Source organism: Eretmochelys imbricata, chromosome 17, assembly GCF_965152235.1.
Source record: "Eretmochelys imbricata isolate rEreImb1 chromosome 17, rEreImb1.hap1, whole genome shotgun sequence".
Taxonomy (NCBI): domain Eukaryota; kingdom Metazoa; phylum Chordata; order Testudines; family Cheloniidae; genus Eretmochelys; species Eretmochelys imbricata.
Genome location: NC_135588.1, coordinates 25401341 through 25425416, shown reverse-complemented (window position 1 = coordinate 25425416; position 24076 = coordinate 25401341).

Sequence of the window (24076 nt, the reverse complement as noted above, 5' to 3'; positions counted from 1 at the left end):
TCAGTGAGTGCATGAGACATCAATGGCTACATTTGATTGGTAATGGATGTCGCATTTTTTGCAATGTACCAAACTGCTCTGTACCGTATGACGAGAAGTGAATCCTCGGGGCTTTCAAGAAGATTCTCTCTCAAATTTATCTGTATCACAGCTCAAAGATGAATTTCTCATTTTTAGTATATTTCAAGAATCGATTTCTTCCAAATCACCAGCAGAGAATCGAAAAGCATTTTGGTTAATCATTCGAGGAGAGCTTTATCACTAGCCCTTGTCAATAACTTAAGTCTCATTAGGAGTAATTTTCTTGAACCAATCGCTACGAACTCACCAGGAGAGAATCTGGATTGCTGGAGTCTTTACCACTAGGTACTTGTAAAGAATGATTTTCTACCTTGAGTAATTTGCAGGAACTGATCTGTTCCAATGCACCAAGAGAGAATGCACTTGCTTTTCTGGTGGATGATTCCATGGGAAATTTGGAAGAACCAATTTCTTCCAAATCACCAGCAGAGACTCCAAAAGCATATCGGCGAATCGTTCAAGGAGAAATTTATCAGTCGTTCTCATCAATAATGTACATCTCATGAGGAGTAATTTTCTTGAAGAGATCTCTACCAAATGATCAGGCGAGAGTCCGAATGGCTTTTCGAGGAAGAGTGCATGAGAGAGCAAGGGCTACATCTGATTTGGAATGAATGTCTCATTTTTAGCAATTTACACTACCCGTCTCTACCAAATGACCAGGAGAGTATCTAAAAGGTCTTTGGAGGATGAGTCCATCAGGCACTAATTACTCGCAGTGATCAGTACTAAATGTTTGGATTTTTAGTAATTTTCATGAACCAATCACTACCAGCTCCCCAGGAGAGAATCTGGATTGCTGCAGTCTTTACCAGTAGATACTTGTAAAGAATGATTTTCTTACTTTGAGTAATTAGCACGAACCGATCTGTTCCAATGCACCAAGAGATAATGCGATTGCTTTTCTGGTGGATGAGTCCATGGGGAATTTATCAGAAGATGGATGAGGAATGAATTTTCTCATTCCCAGTCATTTTCAAGAACTGATTTTATTCGAAATCACCAGGAGCTAATTATGAAAGGAGTTCGGAGGATGAGTCCATGTGTAATTAATTGCTAATATTGATCAGAAAGAACTGCCTCCTTTTTAGCAATTTCTACCAAATCATCAACTGATATCTACCTAATCACAAGGAGCCAATCTGAAAGGCTTTGGAGGATGATTCCATTTGTCATTGATTTTTAGCATTGGTTAGTTATAACTTTCTCTTTTTTAGCAATTTTCACGATCCATCTCTGCCAAATGCCGAAGAGAGAATAGACTTGCTTTTTGGTGGATGGTTCCATGAGAAATACATCAGGATACCTGATGACGAATGACGTTCTCATTTTGAGTAATTTTCGCAAACTGCTCTGTACCGTAGGACGAGAAGTGAATCCTCGGGGTTTCAGGAAGAGTCCCTCTCAAATTTATCTGTCGCACAGCTCAAAGATGAATTTCTCATTTTGAGTATATTTCAGGACCTGATTTCTTCCAAGTCAACAGGAGCGATTTTAAATGTACCGAGGGGGATCATTAGGTGAGGAATGAATGACTGCCACTAAGCCGTTAAGAATTTCTCATGTTTCGGAATTTTTGAGACTCGATCTCTAACAAATCACCAGAAGCAAATCTGAAAGGATTTTGGAGGATCATTCCAGATGGAGTTAATGACTCGCGGTGATCAGTAATAACTCTCTCAATTTTAGTAATTTTCATGAACCGATCTCTACCAAAGCATCAGAAGAGAATCCGAATGGCTTTTCGAGGAAGAGTGCATAAGACATCCATGGCTAGAGCTGATTAGTAATGAATGGCTCATTTTTAGTAATTGACACAAACTATTTCAACCAAATGACCAGGAGAGTATCTAAATAGATCTTTGGAGGATGATTCCATGAGGTACTAATTACTGACTCCTTTGCACTGACCATTTCACTGACCGTTATTCACCAAATCCTAAGGCCAGAATCCTTATGGCTTTCTCGGATGACTCCATGAGGAATTGATCAGAAGCCCTGAGAAGGCATTGCTTTCTCATTGGTCAGTAAATTTCATGAACGGAGCAGCACCTTTGCCTGGAAGTGTATCCTAAGGGGTCTCCAGACAATTTCTTGAGAAAGATATCGATCGCACACATCGAGGATGAACTCCTCCTATTTAGAAATTGTCACGAACCGCTGACTTCCAAATCCTCATCATCAGAGACTGGAAAAGAGTGTTGTGTGAAAGTAGACTACATTCGATTGAAATTATAATTCATTCAAGAAATGCTGCTTGAAGGGTTTGTTGAACTATAGTTGTCAGGAAGAGAAACATTCAGGAGTGTGAAACAATCGGTCCTCAAACTAATTAAGTGAGAGCTCCTATTGAGCTAGGAGATTGGCAAACGTTAGTATGCAAATAAGATATGTATGTATATTTGTCAGTTTCCGCTTCCTTTTGTCTCGTATGGTAAATTGGCTGGGGTTTATCTATATAAATAAGTCAGCTTGAGCTTTTCCAGGAGGCTTACATCTATCTGGGTGCATTGGCAAAGCGTTTTCCTAATCAACAGAGTGGTCTGACAAATTCAGTGAGTGCATGAGACATCAGTGGCTACATTTGATTGGTAATGGATGTCGCATTTTTTGCAATGTACCAAACTGCTCTGTACCGTATGACGAGAAGTGAATCCTCGGGGCTTTCAAGAAGATTCTCTCTCAAATTTATCTGTATCACAGCTCAAAGATGAATTTCTCATTTTTAGTATATTTCAAGAATCGATTTCTTCCAAATCACCAGCAGAGAATCGAAAAGCATTTTGGTTAATCATTCGAGGAGAGCTTTATCACTAGCCCTTGTCAATAACTTAAGTCTCATTAGGAGTAATTTTCTTGAACCAATCGCTACGAACTCACCAGGAGAGAATCTGGATTGCTGGAGTCTTTACCACTAGGTACTTGTAAAGAATGATTTTCTACCTTGAGTAATTTGCAGGAACTGATCTGTTCCAATGCACCAAGAGAGAATGCACTTGCTTTTCTGGTGGATGATTCCATGGGAAATTTGGAAGAACCAATTTCTTCCAAATCACCAGCAGAGACTCCAAAAGCATATCGGCGAATCGTTCAAGGAGAAATTTATCCGTCGTTCTCATCAATAATGTACATCTCATGAGGAGTAATTTTCTTGAAGAGATCTCTACCAAATGATCAGGCGAGAGTCCGAATGGCTTTTCGAGGAAGAGTGCATGAGAGAGCAAGGGCTACATCTGATTTGGAATGAATGTCTCATTTTTAGCAATTTACACTACCCATCTCTACCAAATGACCAGGAGAGTATCTAAAAGGTCTTTGGAGGATGAGTCCATCAGGCACTAATTACTCGCAGTGATCAGTACTAAATGTTTGGATTTTTAGTAATTTTCATGAACCAATCACTACCAGCTCCCCAGGAGAGAATCTGGATTGCTGCAGTCTTTACCAGTAGATACTTGTAAAGAATGATTTTCTTACTTTGAGTAATTAGCACGAACCGATCTGTTCCAATGCACCAAGAGATAATGCGATTGCTTTTCTGGTGGATGAGTCCATGGGGAATTTATCAGAAGATGGATGAGGAATGAATTTTCTCATTCCCAGTCATTTTCAAGAACTGATTTTATTCGAAATCACCAGGAGCTAATTATGAAAGGAGTTCGGAGGATGAGTCCATGTGTAATTAATTGCTAATATTGATCAGAAAGAACTGCCTCCTTTTTAGCAATTTCTACCAAATCATCAACTGATATCTACCTAATCACAAGGAGCCAATCTGAAAGGCTTTGGAGGATGATTCCATTTGTCATTGATTTTTAGCATTGGTTAGTTATAACTTTCTCTTTTTTAGCAATTTTCACGATCCATCTCTGCCAAATGCCGAAGAGAGAATAGACTTGCTTTTTGGTGGATGGTTCCATGAGAAATACATCAGGATACCTGATGACGAATGACGTTCTCATTTTGAGTAATTTTCGCAAACTGCTCTGTACCGTAGGACGAGAAGTGAATCCTCGGGGTTTCAGGAAGAGTCCCTCTCAAATTTATCTGTCGCACAGCTCAAAGATGAATTTCTCATTTTGAGTATATTTCAGGACCTGATTTCTTCCAAGTCAACAGGAGCGATTTTAAATGTACCGAGGGGGATCATTAGGTGAGGAATGAATGACTGCCACTAAGCCGTTAAGAATTTCTCATGTTTCGGAATTTTTGAGACTCGATCTCTAACAAATCACCAGAAGCAAATCTGAAAGGATTTTGGAGGATCATTCCAGATGGAGTTAATGACTCGCGGTGATCAGTAATAACTCTCTCAATTTTAGTAATTTTCATGAACCGATCTCTACCAAAGCATCAGAAGAGAATCCGAATGGCTTTTCGAGGAAGAGTGCATAAGACATCCATGGCTAGAGCTGATTAGTAATGAATGGCTCATTTTTAGTAATTGACACAAACTATTTCAACCAAATGACCAGGAGAGTATCTAAATAGATCTTTGGAGGATGATTCCATGAGGTACTAATTACTGACTCCTTTGCACTGACCATTTCACTGACCGTTATTCACCAAATCCTAAGGCCAGAATCCTTATGGCTTTCTCGGATGACTCCATGAGGAATTGATCAGAAGCCCTGAGAAGGCATTGCTTTCTCATTGGTCAGTAAATTTCATGAACGGAGCAGCACCTTTGCCTGGAAGTGTATCCTAAGGGGTCTCCAGACAATTTCTTGAGAAAGATATCGATCGCACACATCGAGGATGAACTCCTCCTATTTAGAAATTGTCACGAACCGCTGACTTCCAAATCCTCATCATCAGAGACTGGAAAAGAGTGTTGTGTGAAAGTAGACTACATTCGATTGAAATTATAATTCATTCAAGAAATGCTGCTTGAAGGGTTTGTTGAAATATAGTTGTCAGGAAGAGAAACATTCAGGAGTGTGAAACAATCGGTCCTCAAACTAATTAAGTGAGAGCTCCTATTGTGCTAGGAGATTGGCAAACGTTAGTATGCAAATAAGATATGTATGTATATTTGTCAGTTTCCGCTTCCTTTTGTCTCGTATGGTAAATTGGCTGGGGTTTATCTATATAAATAAGTCAGCTTGAGCTTTTCCAGGAGGCTTACATCTATCTGGGTGCATTGGCAAAGCGTTTTCCTAATCAACAGAGTGGTCTGACAAATTCAGTGAGTGCATGAGACATCAATGGCTACATTTGATTGGTAATGGATGTCGCATTTTTTGCAATGTACCAAACTGCTCTGTACCGTATGACGAGAAGTGAATCCTCGGGGCTTTCAAGAAGATTCTCTCTCAAATTTATCTGTATCACAGCTCAAAGATGAATTTCTCATTTTTAGTATATTTCAAGAATCGATTTCTTCCAAATCACCAGCAGAGAATCGAAAAGCATTTTGGTTAATCATTCGAGGAGAGCTTTATCACTAGCCCTTGTCAATAACTTAAGTCTCATTAGGAGTAATTTTCTTGAACCAATCGCTACGAACTCACCAGGAGAGAATCTGGATTGCTGGAGTCTTTACCACTAGGTACTTGTAAAGAATGATTTTCTACCTTGAGTAATTTGCAGGAACTGATCTGTTCCAATGCACCAAGAGAGAATGCACTTGCTTTTCTGGTGGATGATTCCATGGGAAATTTGGAAGAACCAATTTCTTCCAAATCACCAGCAGAGACTCCAAAAGCATATCGGCGAATCGTTCAAGGAGAAATTTATCAGTCGTTCTCATCAATAATGTACATCTCATGAGGAGTAATTTTCTTGAAGAGATCTCTACCAAATGATCAGGCGAGAGTCCGAATGGCTTTTCGAGGAAGAGTGCATGAGAGAGCAAGGGCTACATCTGATTTGGAATGAATGTCTCATTTTTAGCAATTTACACTACCCGTCTCTACCAAATGACCAGGAGAGTATCTAAAAGGTCTTTGGAGGATGAGTCCATCAGGCACTAATTACTCGCAGTGATCAGTACTAAATGTTTGGATTTTTAGTAATTTTCATGAACCAATCACTACCAGCTCCCCAGGAGAGAATCTGGATTGCTGCAGTCTTTACCAGTAGATACTTGTAAAGAATGATTTTCTTACTTTGAGTAATTAGCACGAACCGATCTGTTCCAATGCACCAAGAGATAATGCGATTGCTTTTCTGGTGGATGAGTCCATGGGGAATTTATCAGAAGATGGATGAGGAATGAATTTTCTCATTCCCAGTCATTTTCAAGAACTGATTTTATTCGAAATCACCAGGAGCTAATTATGAAAGGAGTTCAGAGGATGAGTCCATGTGTAATTAATTGCTAATATTGATCAGAAAGAACTGCCTCCTTTTTAGCAATTTCTACCAAATCATCAACTGATATCTACCTAATCACAAGGAGCCAATCTGAAAGGCTTTGGAGGATGATTCCATTTGTCATTGATTTTTAGCATTGGTTAGTTATAACTTTCTCTTTTTTAGCAATTTTCACGATCCATCTCTGCCAAATGCCGAAGAGAGAATAGACTTGCTTTTTGGTGGATGGTTCCATGAGAAATACATCAGGATACCTGATGACGAATGACGTTCTCATTTTGAGTAATTTTCGCAAACTGCTCTGTACCGTAGGACGAGAAGTGAATCCTCGGGGTTTCAGGAAGAGTCCCTCTCAAATTTATCTGTCGCACAGCTCAAAGATGAATTTCTCATTTTGAGTATATTTCAGGACCTGATTTCTTCCAAGTCAACAGGAGCGATTTTAAATGTACCGAGGGGGATCATTAGGTGAGGAATGAATGACTGCCACTAAGCCGTTAAGAATTTCTCATGTTTCGGAATTTTTGAGACTCGATCTCTAACAAATCACCAGAAGCAAATCTGAAAGGATTTTGGAGGATCATTCCAGATGGAGTTAATGACTCGCGGTGATCAGTAATAACTCTCTCAATTTTAGTAATTTTCATGAACCGATCTCTACCAAAGCATCAGAAGAGAATCCGAATGGCTTTTCGAGGAAGAGTGCATAAGACATCCATGGCTAGAGCTGATTAGTAATGAATGGCTCATTTTTAGTAATTGACACAAACTATTTCAACCAAATGACCAGGAGAGTATCTAAATAGATCTTTGGAGGATGATTCCATGAGGTACTAATTACTGACTCCTTTGCACTGACCATTTCACTGACCGTTATTCACCAAATCCTAAGGCCAGAATCCTTATGGCTTTCTCGGATGACTCCATGAGGAATTGATCAGAAGCCCTGAGAAGGCATTGCTTTCTCATTGGTCAGTAAATTTCATGAACGGAGCAGCACCTTTGCCTGGAATTGTATCCTAAGGGGTCTCCAGACAATTTCTTGAGAAAGATATCGATCGCACACATCGAGGATGAACTCCTCCTATTTAGAAATTGTCACGAACCGCTGACTTCCAAATCCTCATCATCAGAGACTGGAAAAGAGTGTTGTGTGAAAGTAGACTACATTCGATTGAAATTATAATTCATTCAAGAAATGCTGCTTGAAGGGTTTGTTGAACTATAGTTGTCAGGAAGAGAAACATTCAGGAGTGTGAAACAATCGGTCCTCAAACTAATTAAGTGAGAGCTCCTATTGAGCTAGGAGATTGGCAAACGTTAGTATGCAAATAAGATATGTATGTATATTTGTCAGTTTCCGCTTCCTTTTGTCTCGTATGGTAAATTGGCTGGGGTTTATCTATATAAATAAGTCAGCTTGAGCTTTTCCAGGAGGCTTACATCTATCTGGGTGCATTGGCAAAGCGTTTTCCTAATCAACAGAGTGGTCTGACAAATTCAGTGAGTGCATGAGACATCAATGGCTACATTTGATTGGTAATGGATGTCGCATTTTTTGCAATGTACCAAACTGCTCTGTACCGTATGACGAGAAGTGAATCCTCGGGGCTTTCAAGAAGATTCTCTCTCAAATTTATCTGTATCACAGCTCAAAGATGAATTTCTCATTTTTAGTATATTTCAAGAATCGATTTCTTCCAAATCACCAGCAGAGAATCGAAAAGCATTTTGGTTAATCATTCGAGGAGAGCTTTATCACTAGCCCTTGTCAATAACTTAAGTCTCATTAGGAGTAATTTTCTTGAACCAATCGCTACGAACTCACCAGGAGAGAATCTGGATTGCTGGAGTCTTTACCACTAGGTACTTGTAAAGAATGATTTTCTACCTTGAGTAATTTGCAGGAACTGATCTGTTCCAATGCACCAAGAGAGAATGCACTTGCTTTTCTGGTGGATGATTCCATGGGAAATTTGGAAGAACCAATTTCTTCCAAATCACCAGCAGAGACTCCAAAAGCATATCGGCGAATCGTTCAAGGAGAAATTTATCAGTCGTTCTCATCAATAATGTACATCTCATGAGGAGTAATTTTCTTGAAGAGATCTCTACCAAATGATCAGGCGAGAGTCCGAATGGCTTTTCGAGGAAGAGTGCATGAGAGAGCAAGGGCTACATCTGATTTGGAATGAATGTCTCATTTTTAGCAATTTACACTACCCGTCTCTACCAAATGACCAGGAGAGTATCTAAAAGGTCTTTGGAGGATGAGTCCATCAGGCACTAATTACTCGCAGTGATCAGTACTAAATGTTTGGATTTTTAGTAATTTTCATGAACCAATCACTACCAGCTCCCCAGGAGAGAATCTGGATTGCTGCAGTCTTTACCAGTAGATACTTGTAAAGAATGATTTTCTTACTTTGAGTAATTAGCACGAACCGATCTGTTCCAATGCACCAAGAGATAATGCGATTGCTTTTCTGGTGGATGAGTCCATGGGGAATTTATCAGAAGATGGATGAGGAATGAATTTTCTCATTCCCAGTCATTTTCAAGAACTGATTTTATTCGAAATCACCAGGAGCTAATTATGAAAGGAGTTCGGAGGATGAGTCCATGTGTAATTAATTGCTAATATTGATCAGAAAGAACTGCCTCCTTTTTAGCAATTTCTACCAAATCATCAACTGATATCTACCTAATCACAAGGAGCCAATCTGAAAGGCTTTGGAGGATGATTCCATTTGTCATTGATTTTTAGCATTGGTTAGTTATAACTTTCTCTTTTTTAGCAATTTTCACGATCCATCTCTGCCAAATGCCGAAGAGAGAATAGACTTGCTTTTTGGTGGATGGTTCCATGAGAAATACATCAGGATACCTGATGACGAATGACGTTCTCATTTTGAGTAATTTTCGCAAACTGCTCTGTACCGTAGGACGAGAAGTGAATCCTCGGGGTTTCAGGAAGAGTCCCTCTCAAATTTATCTGTCGCACAGCTCAAAGATGAATTTCTCATTTTGAGTATATTTCAGGACCTGATTTCTTCCAAGTCAACAGGAGCGATTTTAAATGTACCGAGGGGGATCATTAGGTGAGGAATGAATGACTGCCACTAAGCCGTTAAGAATTTCTCATGTTTCGGAATTTTTGAGACTCGATCTCTAACAAATCACCAGAAGCAAATCTGAAAGGATTTTGGAGGATCATTCCAGATGGAGTTAATGACTCGCGGTGATCAGTAATAACTCTCTCAATTTTAGTAATTTTCATGAACCGATCTCTACCAAAGCATCAGAAGAGAATCCGAATGGCTTTTCGAGGAAGAGTGCATAAGACATCCATGGCTAGAGCTGATTAGTAATGAATGGCTCATTTTTAGTAATTGACACAAACTATTTCAACCAAATGACCAGGAGAGTATCTAAATAGATCTTTGGAGGATGATTCCATGAGGTACTAATTACTGACTCCTTTGCACTGACCATTTCACTGACCGTTATTCACCAAATCCTAAGGCCAGAATCCTTATGGCTTTCTCGGATGACTCCATGAGGAATTGATCAGAAGCCCTGAGAAGGCATTGCTTTCTCATTGGTCAGTAAATTTCATGAACGGAGCAGCACCTTTGCCTGGAAGTGTATCCTAAGGGGTCTCCAGACAATTTCTTGAGAAAGATATCGATCGCACACATCGAGGATGAACTCCTCCTATTTAGAAATTGTCACGAACCGCTGACTTCCAAATCCTCATCATCAGAGACTGGAAAAGAGTGTTGTGTGAAAGTAGACTACATTCGATTGAAATTATAATTCATTCAAGAAATGCTGCTTGAAGGGTTTGTTGAACTATAGTTGTCAGGAAGAGAAACATTCAGGAGTGTGAAACAATCGGTCCTCAAACTAATTAAGTGAGAGCTCCTATTGAGCTAGGAGATTGGCAAACGTTAGTATGCAAATAAGATATGTATGTATATTTGTCAGTTTCCGCTTCCTTTTGTCTCGTATGGTAAATTGGCTGGGGTTTATCTATATAAATAAGTCAGCTTGAGCTTTTCCAGGAGGCTTACATCTATCTGGGTGCATTGGCAAAGCGTTTTCCTAATCAACAGAGTGGTCTGACAAATTCAGTGAGTGCATGAGACATCAGTGGCTACATTTGATTGGTAATGGATGTCGCATTTTTTGCAATGTACCAAACTGCTCTGTACCGTATGACGAGAAGTGAATCCTCGGGGCTTTCAAGAAGATTCTCTCTCAAATTTATCTGTATCACAGCTCAAAGATGAATTTCTCATTTTTAGTATATTTCAAGAATCGATTTCTTCCAAATCACCAGCAGAGAATCGAAAAGCATTTTGGTTAATCATTCGAGGAGAGCTTTATCACTAGCCCTTGTCAATAACTTAAGTCTCATTAGGAGTAATTTTCTTGAACCAATCGCTACGAACTCACCAGGAGAGAATCTGGATTGCTGGAGTCTTTACCACTAGGTACTTGTAAAGAATGATTTTCTACCTTGAGTAATTTGCAGGAACTGATCTGTTCCAATGCACCAAGAGAGAATGCACTTGCTTTTCTGGTGGATGATTCCATGGGAAATTTGGAAGAACCAATTTCTTCCAAATCACCAGCAGAGACTCCAAAAGCATATCGGCGAATCGTTCAAGGAGAAATTTATCCGTCGTTCTCATCAATAATGTACATCTCATGAGGAGTAATTTTCTTGAAGAGATCTCTACCAAATGATCAGGCGAGAGTCCGAATGGCTTTTCGAGGAAGAGTGCATGAGAGAGCAAGGGCTACATCTGATTTGGAATGAATGTCTCATTTTTAGCAATTTACACTACCCATCTCTACCAAATGACCAGGAGAGTATCTAAAAGGTCTTTGGAGGATGAGTCCATCAGGCACTAATTACTCGCAGTGATCAGTACTAAATGTTTGGATTTTTAGTAATTTTCATGAACCAATCACTACCAGCTCCCCAGGAGAGAATCTGGATTGCTGCAGTCTTTACCAGTAGATACTTGTAAAGAATGATTTTCTTACTTTGAGTAATTAGCACGAACCGATCTGTTCCAATGCACCAAGAGATAATGCGATTGCTTTTCTGGTGGATGAGTCCATGGGGAATTTATCAGAAGATGGATGAGGAATGAATTTTCTCATTCCCAGTCATTTTCAAGAACTGATTTTATTCGAAATCACCAGGAGCTAATTATGAAAGGAGTTCGGAGGATGAGTCCATGTGTAATTAATTGCTAATATTGATCAGAAAGAACTGCCTCCTTTTTAGCAATTTCTACCAAATCATCAACTGATATCTACCTAATCACAAGGAGCCAATCTGAAAGGCTTTGGAGGATGATTCCATTTGTCATTGATTTTTAGCATTGGTTAGTTATAACTTTCTCTTTTTTAGCAATTTTCACGATCAATCTCTGCCAAATGCCGAAGAGAGAATAGACTTGCTTTTTGGTGGATGGTTCCATGAGAAATACATCAGGATACCTGATGACGAATGACGTTCTCATTTTGAGTAATTTTCGCAAACTGCTCTGTACCGTAGGACGAGAAGTGAATCCTCGGGGTTTCAGGAAGAGTCCCTCTCAAATTTATCTGTCGCACAGCTCAAAGATGAATTTCTCATTTTGAGTATATTTCAGGACCTGATTTCTTCCAAGTCAACAGGAGCGATTTTAAATGTACCGAGGGGGATCATTAGGTGAGGAATGAATGACTGCCACTAAGCCGTTAAGAATTTCTCATGTTTCGGAATTTTTGAGACTCGATCTCTAACAAATCACCAGAAGCAAATCTGAAAGGATTTTGGAGGATCATTCCAGATGGAGTTAATGACTCGCGGTGATCAGTAATAACTCTCTCAATTTTAGTAATTTTCATGAACCGATCTCTACCAAAGCATCAGAAGAGAATCCGAATGGCTTTTCGAGGAAGAGTGCATAAGACATCCATGGCTAGAGCTGATTAGTAATGAATGGCTCATTTTTAGTAATTGACACAAACTATTTCAACCAAATGACCAGGAGAGTATCTAAATAGATCTTTGGAGGATGATTCCATGAGGTACTAATTACTGACTCCTTTGCATTGACCATTTCACTGACCGTTATTCACCAAATCCTAAGGCCAGAATCCTTATGGCTTTCTCGGATGACTCCATGAGGAATTGATCAGAAGCCCTGAGAAGGCATTGCTTTCTCATTGGTCAGTAAATTTCATGAACGGAGCAGCACCTTTGCCTGGAAGTGTATCCTAAGGGGTCTCCAGACAATTTCTTGAGAAAGATATCGATCGCACACATCGAGGATGGACTCCTCCTATTTAGAAATTGTCACGAACCGCTGACTTCCAAATCCTCATCATCAGAGACTGGAAAAGAGTGTTGTGTGAAAGTAGACTACATTCGATTGAAATTATAATTCATTCAAGAAATGCTGCTTGAAGGGTTTGTTGAAATATAGTTGTCAGGAAGAGAAACATTCAGGAGTGTGAAACAATCGGTCCTCAAACTAATTAAGTGAGAGCTCCTATTGAGCTAGGAGATTGGCAAACGTTAGTATGCAAATAAGATATGTATGTATATTTGTCAGTTTCCGCTTCCTTTTGTCTCGTATGGTAAATTGGCTGGGGTTTATCTATATAAATAAGTCAGCTTGAGCTTTTCCAGGAGGCTTACATCTATCTGGGTGCATTGGCAAAGCATCTTCCTAATCAACAGAGTGGTCTGACAAATTCAGTGAGTGCATGAGACATCAATGGCTACATTTGATTGGTAATGGATGTCGCATTTTTTGCAATGTACCAAACTGCTCTGTACCGTATGACGAGAAGTGAATCCTCGGGGCTTTCAAGAAGATTCTCTCTCAAATTTATCTGTATCACAGCTCAAAGATGAATTTCTCATTTTTAGTATATTTCAAGAATCGATTTCTTCCAAATCACCAGCAGAGAATCGAAAAGCATTTTGGTTAATCATTCGAGGAGAGCTTTATCACTAGCCCTTGTCAATAACTTAAGTCTCATTAGGAGTAATTTTCTTGAACCAATCGCTACGAACTCACCAGGAGAGAATCTGGATTGCTGGAGTCTTTACCACTAGGTACTTGTAAAGAATGATTTTCTACCTTGAGTAATTTGCAGGAACTGATCTGTTCCAATGCACCAAGAGAGAATGCACTTGCTTTTCTGGTGGATGATTCCATGGGAAATTTGGAAGAACCAATTTCTTCCAAATCACCAGCAGAGACTCCAAAAGCATATCGGCGAATCGTTCAAGGAGAAATTTATCAGTCGTTCTCATCAATAATGTACATCTCATGAGGAGTAATTTTCTTGAAGAGATCTCTACCAAATGATCAGGCGAGAGTCCGAATGGCTTTTCGAGGAAGAGTGCATGAGAGAGCAAGGGCTACATCTGATTTGGAATGAATGTCTCATTTTTAGCAATTTACACTACCCATCTCTACCAAATGACCAGGAGAGTATCTAAAAGGTCTTTGGAGGATGAGTCCATCAGGCACTAATTACTCACAGTGATCAGTACTAAATGTTTGGATTTTTAGTAATTTTCATGAACCAATCACTACCAGCTCCCCAGGAGAGAATCTGGATTGCTGCAGTCTTTACCAGTAGATACTTGTAAAGAATGATTTTCTTACTTTGAGTAATTAGCACGAACCGATCTGTTCCAATGCACCAAGAGATAATGCGATTGCTTTTCTGGTGGATGAGTCCATGGGGAATTTATCAGAAGATGGATGAGGAATGAATTTTCTCATTCCCAGTCATTTTCAAGAACTGATTTTATTCGAAATCACCAGGAGCTAATTATGAAAGGAGTTCGGAGGATGAGTCCATGTGTAATTAATTGCTAATATTGATCAGAAAGAACTGCCTCCTTTTTAGCAATTTCTACCAAATCATCAACTGATATCTACCTAATCACAAGGAGCCAATCTGAAAGGCTTTGGAGGATGATTCCATTTGTCATTGATTTTTAGCATTGGTTAGTTATAACTTTCTCTTTTTTAGCAATTTTCACGATCCATCTCTGCCAAATGCCGAAGAGAGAATAGACTTGCTTTTTGGTGGATGGTTCCATGAGAAATACATCAGGATACCTGATGACGAATGACGTTCTCATTTTGAGTAATTTTCGCAAACTGCTCTGTACCGTAGGACGAGAAGTGAATCCTCGGGGTTTCAGGAAGAGTCCCTCTCAAATTTATCTGTCGCACAGCTCAAAGATGAATTTCTCATTTTGAGTATATTTCAGGACCTGATTTCTTCCAAGTCAACAGGAGCGATTTTAAATGTACCGAGGGGGATCATTAGGTGAGGAATGAATGACTGCCACTAAGCCGTTAAGAATTTCTCATGTTTCGGAATTTTTGAGACTCGATCTCTAACAAATCACCAGAAGCAAATCTGAAAGGATTTTGGAGGATCATTCCAGATGGAGTTAATGACTCGCGGTGATCAGTAATAACTCTCTCAATTTTAGTAATTTTCATGAACCGATCTCTACCAAAGCATCAGAAGAGAATCCGAATGGCTTTTCGAGGAAGAGTGCATAAGACATCCATGGCTAGAGCTGATTAGTAATGAATGGCTCATTTTTAGTAATTGACACAAACTATTTCAACCAAATGACCAGGAGAGTATCTAAATAGATCTTTGGAGGATGATTCCATGAGGTACTAATTACTGACTCCTTTGCACTGACCATTTCACTGACCGTTATTCACCAAATCCTAAGGCCAGAATCCTTATGGCTTTCTCGGATGACTCCATGAGGAATTGATCAGAAGCCCTGAGAAGGCATTGCTTTCTCATTGGTCAGTAAATTTCATGAACGGAGCAGCACCTTTGCCTGGAAGTGTATCCTAAGGGGTCTCCAGACAATTTCTTGAGAAAGATATCGATCGCACACATCGAGGATGAACTCCTCCTATTTAGAAATTGTCACGAACCGCTGACTTCCAAATCCTCATCATCAGAGACTGGAAAAGAGTGTTGTGTGAAAGTAGACTACATTCGATTGAAATTATAATTCATTCAAGAAATGCTGCTTGAAGGGTTTGTTGAACTATAGTTGTCAGGAAGAGAAACATTCAGGAGTGTGAAACAATCGGTCCTCAAACTAATTAAGTGAGAGCTCCTATTGAGCTAGGAGATTGGCAAACGTTAGTATGCAAATAAGATATGTATGTATATTTGTCAGTTTCCGCTTCCTTTTGTCTCGTATGGTAAATTGGCTGGGGTTTATCTATATAAATAAGTCAGCTTGAGCTTTTCCAGGAGGCTTACATCTATCTGGGTGCATTGGCAAAGCGTTTTCCTAATCAACAGAGTGGTCTGACAAATTCAGTGAGTGCATGAGACATCAATGGCTACATTTGATTGGTAATGGATGTCGCATTTTTTGCAATGTACCAAACTGCTCTGTACCGTATGACGAGAAGTGAATCCTCGGGGCTTTCAAGAAGATTCTCTCTCAAATTTATCTGTATCACAGCTCAAAGATGAATTTCTCATTTTTAGTATATTTCAAGAATCGATTTCTTCCAAATCACCAGCAGAGAATCGAAAAGCATTTTGGTTAATCATTCGAGGAGAGCTTTATCACTAGCCCTTGTCAATAACTTAAGTCTCATTAGGAGTAATTTTCTTGAACCAATCGCTACGAACTCACCAGGAGAGAATCTGGATTGCTGGAGTCTTTACCACTAGGTACTTGTAAAGAATGATTTTCTACCTTGAGTAATTTGCAGGAACTGATCTGTTCCAATGCACCAAGAGAGAATGCAATTGCTTTTCTGGTGGATGATTCCATGGGAAATTTGGAAGAACCAATTTCTTCCAAATCACCAGCAGAGACTCCAAAAGCATATCGGCGAATCGTTCAAGGAGAAATTTATCAGTCGTTCTCATCAATAATGTACATCTCATGAGGAGTAATTTTCTTGAAGAGATCTCTACCAAATGATCAGGCGAGAGTCCGAATGGCTTTTCGAGGAAGAGTGCATGAGAGAGCAAGGGCTACATCTGATTTGGAATGAATGTCTCATTTTTAGCAATTAACACTACCCATCTCTACCAAATGACCAGGAGAGTATCTAAAAGGTCTTTGGAGGATGAGTCCATCAGGCACTAATTACTCGCAGTGATCAGTACTAAATGTTTGGATTTTTAGTAATTTTCATGAACCAATCACTACCAGCTCCCCAGGAGAGAATCTGGATTGCTGCAGTCTTTACCAGTAGATACTTGTAAAGAATGATTTTCTTACTTTGAGTAATTTGCACAAACCGATCTGTTCCAATGCACCAAGAGATAATGCGATTGCTTTTCTGGTGGATGAGTCCATGGGGAATTTATCAGAAGATGGATGAGGAATGAATTTTCTCATTCCCAGTCATTTTCAAGAACTGATTTTATTCGAAATCACCAGGAGCTAATTATGAAAGGAGTTCGGAGGATGAGTCCATGTGTAATTAATTGCTAATATTGATCAGAAAGAACTGCCTCCTTTTTAGCAATTTCTACCAAATCATCAACTGATATCTACCTAATCACAAGGAGCCAATCTGAAAGGCTTTGGAGGATGATTCCATTTTTCATTGATTCATACCAAGGATCAGTTATAACTTTCTCTTTTTTAGCAATTTTCATGATCAATCTCTGCCAAATGCCGAAGAGATAATAGACTTGCTTTTTGGTGGATGGTTTCATGAGAAATAGATCAGGATACCTGATGTCGATGACTTTCTCATATTGAGTAATTTTCATGAACTGCTCTGTACCGTTTGACAGGAAGCGAATCCTTGGGGCTTTCAGGAAGATTTCCTCTCAAATGTATCTGTCGAAAACATCAAAGATGAATTTCATATTTTGAGTATAATTCAGCAACTGATTTCTTCGAAGTCAACAGGAGTGAATTGGAATGTACTAAGAGGAACGTTAGGATATAGATATTTAGGCCTGTCTGCAAAGGCCTGTACTTTAAGAATTTAGGTGTATTTTTATCACTTGCCTAGTTCTAGAGTTATAAAAGAAAGAATCAAAATACTGTCTTCTGGTGTAAGGGCCTTCTCTTACTTTGACAGTCTGAGGCCCTGTTCTTAGGCTAAGGCGTTTGGCTAAGCAGCAGAGGCAGCCATAAGCTGGGAAGCTACCGGTCACATCCTCACATTCCAAACTAGTCACATTGAAATAAGGTGCTATTGGGCTGTTAGGAATACAATCCTGTCCTGATAATGCCTATCACCTCCAGAGAAAGGGAAGGGCCTAAAAAAATGTAAAAGGAAACTTTGTTTGATAGCATCCTGTCTGGCAAGAACTCACTTATCAATAGTGGGATGTGAAATCCCCACTTCTGTATTGTTTTGTGATTATAGTTCCCACTTTGCTATTGTTTGTCTGTATAATCTCTGTCTGGTTCTGTGATTGTTCCTGTCTCCTGTATAATTAATTTTGTTGGGTGTAAACTAATTAAGGTGGTGGGATATAATTGTTTACATAATCATGTTACAATATGTTAGGATTGGTTAGTTAAATTTCAGGAAAATGATTGGTTAAGGTATAGCAAAGTCGAACTCAAGTTTTACTATATAGTCTGCAGTCAATTAGAAAGTGAGGGGAAGGGTGTGCGGGTGGGGGAGATGGGAACAGGGAATGGGTGTGGAGAAATTGGAATCATGTTTTGCTAAAGAGGGGAGATGTGAACAGGGAATAGGGATAAGGAAATTGCAATCATGTTTTGCTAAAGGGGGAAATGGGAACAGGGAACGGGGTTAAGGAAATTGGAATAATGTTTTGCTAAGGGCAGGAATGGGAACAGGGACACAGATGTAAGGCTCTGTGGTGTCAGAGCTGGGAAGGAGGATACTAAGGAAGGAAACTGGAATTATGCTTGCTGGAAGTTCATGCCAATAAACATCAAATTGTTTGCACCTTTGGACTTCGGGTATTGTTGCTCTCTGTTCATGTGAGAAGGACCAGGGAAGTAAGTGGGTGAAGGAATAAGCCCCCTACAGAGGATCATTATGTGAGGAATGAATGACTACCACTAAGCGATTCAGAATGTCTCATTTTTTGGAATATTCTAGACTCGATCTCTAACAAATCACCAGAAGCAAATCTGAAAGGATTTTGGAGGATAATTCCATATGGAGTTAATGACTAGCTGTGATCAGTAATAACTGTCTCAATTTTTGTAATTGTCATGAACCGATCTCTACCAAAGGATCAGGAGAGAATCCGAATGGCTTTTTGATGAAGAGTGCATGAGACATCTATGGCTAGAGCTGATTAGTAATGAATGTCTCAGTTTTAGTAATTGACACAAACTATTTCAACCAAATGACCAGGAGAGTATCTAAAATCTCTTTGGAGGATGATTCCGTGAGGTACTAATTACTTGCACTTTTCAGTAATAACTAGCTCCTTTGTAGTAAGTTTCACTGACCGATATTTACCAAATGCTCAGGCGAGAATCCTTATGGCTTTCTGGGATGACTCCATGAGAAGAAATTTATTAGAAGCCTGAGAAGGCATTACTTTCTCATTGTTCAGTAAATTTCACGAAAGCAGCTGCACCTTTGACCAGAAGTGAATCCTACGGACTCTCCAGACGATTTCTTGAGAAAGTTATCGGTCGCACACATCAATGATAACTTTCTCATATTTAGAAATTTTCACAAACCTCCAAATCCTCATCAGAGACTGGAAAAGAGTGTTGTGTGAAAGTAAAATAAATTATATGGAAATTATAATTCATTAAAGAAATGCTGCTTGAAGGGTTTGTTGAAATATAGTTGTCAGGAAGAGAAACATTAAGGAGTGTGAGACAATGGGTCCTCAAACTAATCAACTTATGCATGTCTACACTACGAAACTAGGTCGAATTTATAGAAGTCGGTTTTTTAGAAATCGGTTTTATATATTCGAGTGTGTGCGTCCCCACAGAAAATGCTCTAAGTGCATTAAGTGCATTAACTCGGCGGAGTGCTTCCACAGTACCGAGGCTAGAATCGACTTCCGGAGCGTTGCACTGTGGGTGGCTATCCCACAGTTCCCGCAGTCTCCGCTGCCCATTGGAATTCAGGGTTGAGATCCCAGTGCCTGATGGGGCTAAAACATTGTCGCGGGTGGTTCTGGGTACATATCGTCAGGCCCCCTTTCCCTCCCTCCGTGAAAGCAAGGGCAGACAATCGTTTAGCACCTTTTTTCCTGAGTTACCTGTGCAGATGCCATACCACGGCATGCATGGAGCCCGCTCAGGTAACCATCACCGTATGTCTCCTGGGTGCTGGCAGACGTGGTACTGCATTGCTACACAGTAGCAGCATCCCATTGCCTTGTGGCAGCAGATGGTGCAATAGGACTGGTAGAGGTCATCGTCATGTCCGAGGTGCTCCTGGTCGCCTGTGTGAGGTCGATCAGGAGTGCCTGGGCAGACATGGGCACAGGACTAAATTTGGAGTGACTTGATCAAGTCATTCTTTTAGTCCTGCAGACAGTCCTATTGTACCATCTTATGGTGAGCAGGCAGGAGATGTGGCTAGCAGTCCTATTGTACCATCTTCTGCCGGGCAGGCAGGAGATGACAATGGCTAGAAGTCCTTATGCACCATCTGCTGCCAGCCAAAGAGGCAAAAGATAGATGGAGTGGAACAAAACAAGAAATAGACCAGATTTGTTTTGTACTCATTTGCTTCCCCCCCCTCCTCTGTCTAGGGGACTCATTCCTCTAGATCACACTGCAGTCACTCACAGAGAAGGTGCAGCGAGGTAAATCTAGCCATGTATCAATCAGAGGCCAGGCTAACCTCCTTGTTCCAATAAGAACAATTACTTAGGTGCACCATTTCTTATTGGAACCCTCCATGAAATACTCCTTGATGTAAAGCCACCCACTTTGTTGATTTTAGCTCCCTGAAGTGAACCCTGTAAGCCATGTCATCAGTCGCCCCTCCCTCCGTCAGAGTAACGGCAGACAATCGTTCCACGCCTTTTTTCTGTGCAGACGCCATACCAAGGCAAGCATGGAGGACGCTCAGCTCACTTTGGCAATTAGGAGCACATTAAACACCACACGTATTATCCAGCAGTATATGCAGCACCAGAACCTGGCAGAGCGATACTGGGCGAGTAGGCGACGTCAGCTCGGTTGCGTGAGTGATCAGGACATGGACACAGATTTCTCCAAAAGCATGGGCCCTGCCAATGCATGCATCATGGTGCTAATGGGGCAGGTTCATGCTGTGGAACGCCGATTCTAGGATCGGGAAACAAGCACAGACTGGTGGGACCACATAGTGTTGCAGGTCTGGGACAATTCCCAGTGGCTGCGAAACTTTCACATGCATAAGGGCACTTTCATGGAACTTTATGACTTGCTTTACCCTGCCCTGAAGTGCATGAATACCAAGATGAGAGCATCCCTCACAGTTGAGAAGTGAGTGGCGATAGCCCTGTGGAAGCTTGCAACGCCAGACAGCTACCAGTCAGTTGGGAATCAATTTGGAGTGGGCAAATCTACTATTGGGGCTGCTGTGATGCAAGTAGCCCACGCAATCAAAGATCTGCTGATATCAAGGGTAGTGACCCTGGGAAATGTGCAGGTCATAGTGGATGGCTTTGCTGCAATGGGATTCCCTAACTGTGGTGGGGCCATAGACAGAAACAATATCCCTATCTTGGCACCGGAGCACCAAGCAGGCGAGTACATAAACTGCAAGGGGTACTTTTCAATAGTGCTGCAAGCACTGGTGGATCACAAGGGACGTTTCACCAACATCAACGTGGGATGGCCGGGAAAGGTACATGACGCTCGCATCTTCAGGAACTCTGGTCTGTTTCAAAAGCTGCAGGAAGGGACTTTCTTCCCAGACCAGAAAATGACCGTTGGGGATGTTGAAATGCCTATAGTTATCCTTGGGGACCCAGCCTACCCCTTAACGCCATGGTTCATGAAGCCATATACAGGCAGCCTGGACAGTAGTCAGGAGCTGTTCAACTACAGGCTGAGCAAGTGCAAAATGGTGGTAGAATGTGCATTTGGACGTTTAAAAGTGCGCCGGCGCAGTTTACTGACTCGCTTAGACCTCAGCGAAACCAATATTCCCACTGTTATTACTGCTTGCTGTGTGCTCCACAATATCTGTGAGAGTAAGGCAGAGACATTTATGGTGGGGTGGGAGGTTGAGGCAAATCGCCTGGCTGCTGGTTACGTGCAGCCAGACACCAGGGCGGTTAGAAGAGCACAGGAGGGCGCGGTATGCATCAGAGAAGCTTTGAAAACCAGTTTCATGACTGGCCAGGCTATGGTGTGAAAGGTCTCTTTGTTTCTCCTTGATGAACCCCCCCGCCCCTTAGTTCACTCTACTTCCCTGTAAGCTAACCACCCTCCCCTCCTCCCTTCGATCACCGCTTGCAGAGGCAATAAAGTCATTGTTGCTTCACATTCATGCATTCTTTATTCATTCATCACACAAATAGGGGGATGACTACCAAGGTAGCCCAGGAGGGGTGGTGGAGGAGGGAAGGAAAATGCCACACAGCACTTTAAGCACAGCACTTTAAAAGTTTACAACTTTAAAATTTATTGAATGCCAGCCTTCTCTTTTTGGGCAATCCTCTGTGGTGGAGTGGCTGGTTGGTCGGTGGCCCCCCCACCGCATTCTTGGGCGTCTGGGTGACGAGGCTATGGAAGTTGGGGAGGAGGGTGGTTGGTTACACAGGGGCTGTAGCGACGGTCTGTGCTCCAGCTGCCTTTGCTGCAGCTGAACCATACACTGGAGCATACTGGGTTTGATCCCCCAGCAGCCTCAGCCTTGAATCCTGCCTCCTCTCATCACGCTGCTGCCACATTTGAGCTTCAGCCCTGTCTTCAGCCCGCCACTTACTTTCTTCAGCCCACCACCTCTCCTCCCGGTCATTTTGTGCTTTCCTGCACTCTGACATTATTTGCCTCCATGCATTCGTCTGTGCTCTGTCAGTGCGGGAGGACAGCATGAGTTCAGAGAACATTTCATCGCGAGTGCGTTCTTTTTCTTTCTAATCTTCACTAGCCTCTGGGAAGGAGAAGATCCTGTGATCATTGAAACACATGCAGCTGGTGGAGAAAAAAAAAGGGACAGTGGTATTTAAAAAGACACATTTTATAAAACAGTGGCTACAGTCTTTCAGGGTAAACCTTGCTGTTAACATTACAACAGGCAAACAGCCCAGCAGGAACGGGCTCCTCTGAGTGTCCCCTGAAGAAAAACACCCTATTTCAACCAGGTGACCATGAATGATATCTCACTCTCCTGAGGATAACACAGAGAGATAAATAACAGATGTTGTTTGAACGCCAGCAAACATACACTGCAATGCTTTGTTGTACAATGATTCCCGAGTACGTGTTACTGGCCTGGAGTGGTAAAGTGTCCTACCATGAAGGACGCAATAAGGCTGCCCTCCCCAGAAACCTTTTGCAAAGGCTTTGGGAGTACATCCAGGAGAGCCGCGAATGCCAGGGCAAATTAATCCTTTCACATGCTTGCTTTTAAACCATGTATAGTATTTTATAAGGTACACTCACCAGAGGTCCCTTCTCTGCCTGCCGGGTCCAGGAGGTAGCCTTGGGTGGGTTTGGGGGGTACTGGCTCCAGGTCCACGGTGAGAAACAGTTCCTGGCTGTCAGGAAAACCGGTTTCTCCGCTTGCTTGCTGTGAGCTATCTACAACCTCCTTCTCCTCCTCCTCATCTTCTTCATCCCCAAAACCTGCTTCTGTGTTGCCTCCATCTCTATTGAAGGAGTCAAACAACACGGCTGGGGTAGTAGTGGCTGAACCCCCTAAAATGGCATGCAGCTCATCATAGAAGCGGCATGTTTGGGGCTCTGACCCAGAGCGGCCATTCACCCCTCTGGTTTTCTGGTAGGCTTGCCTCAGCTCCTTAAGTTTCACGCAGCACTGCTTTGGATCCCTGTTATGGCCTCTGTCCTTCATGCCCTGGGAGATTTTGACAAAGGTTTTGGCATTTCGAAAACTGGAACGGAGTTCTGACAGCACGGATTCCTCTCCCCATACAGCGATCAGATCCTGTACCTCCTGTTCGGTCCATGCTGGAGCTCTTTTACGATTCTGGGACTCCATCATGGTCACCTCTGCTGATGAGCTCTGCATGGTCACCTGCAGCTTGCCACGCTGGCAAAACAGGAAATGAGATTCAAAAGTTCACGGTTCTTTTCCTGTCTACATGGCCAGTGCATCTGAGTTGAGAGTGCTGTCCAGAGTGGTCACAATGAAGCAGTCTGGGATAGCTCCCAGAGGCCAATACCATCGAATTGTGTCCACAGTACCCCAAATTCGAGCCGGCAAGGCCGATTTAAGCGCTAATCTACTTGTCAGGGGTGGAGTACAGAAATTGATTTTAAGAGCCCTTTAAGTCGAAATAAAGGGCTTCATCGTGTGGACGGGTGCAGGTTTACATCGATTTAACGCTGCTAAATTCGACCTAAAGTCCTAGTGTAGATCAGAGCTAAGAGACTAATCTACAGTGGAGACAGCAGAGAGGCAGAGGTAGGGTGACCAGATGTCCCGATAAAATCGGGACTGTCCCAGTTTTTGGTTCTTTGTCCTGAGTCCTGACC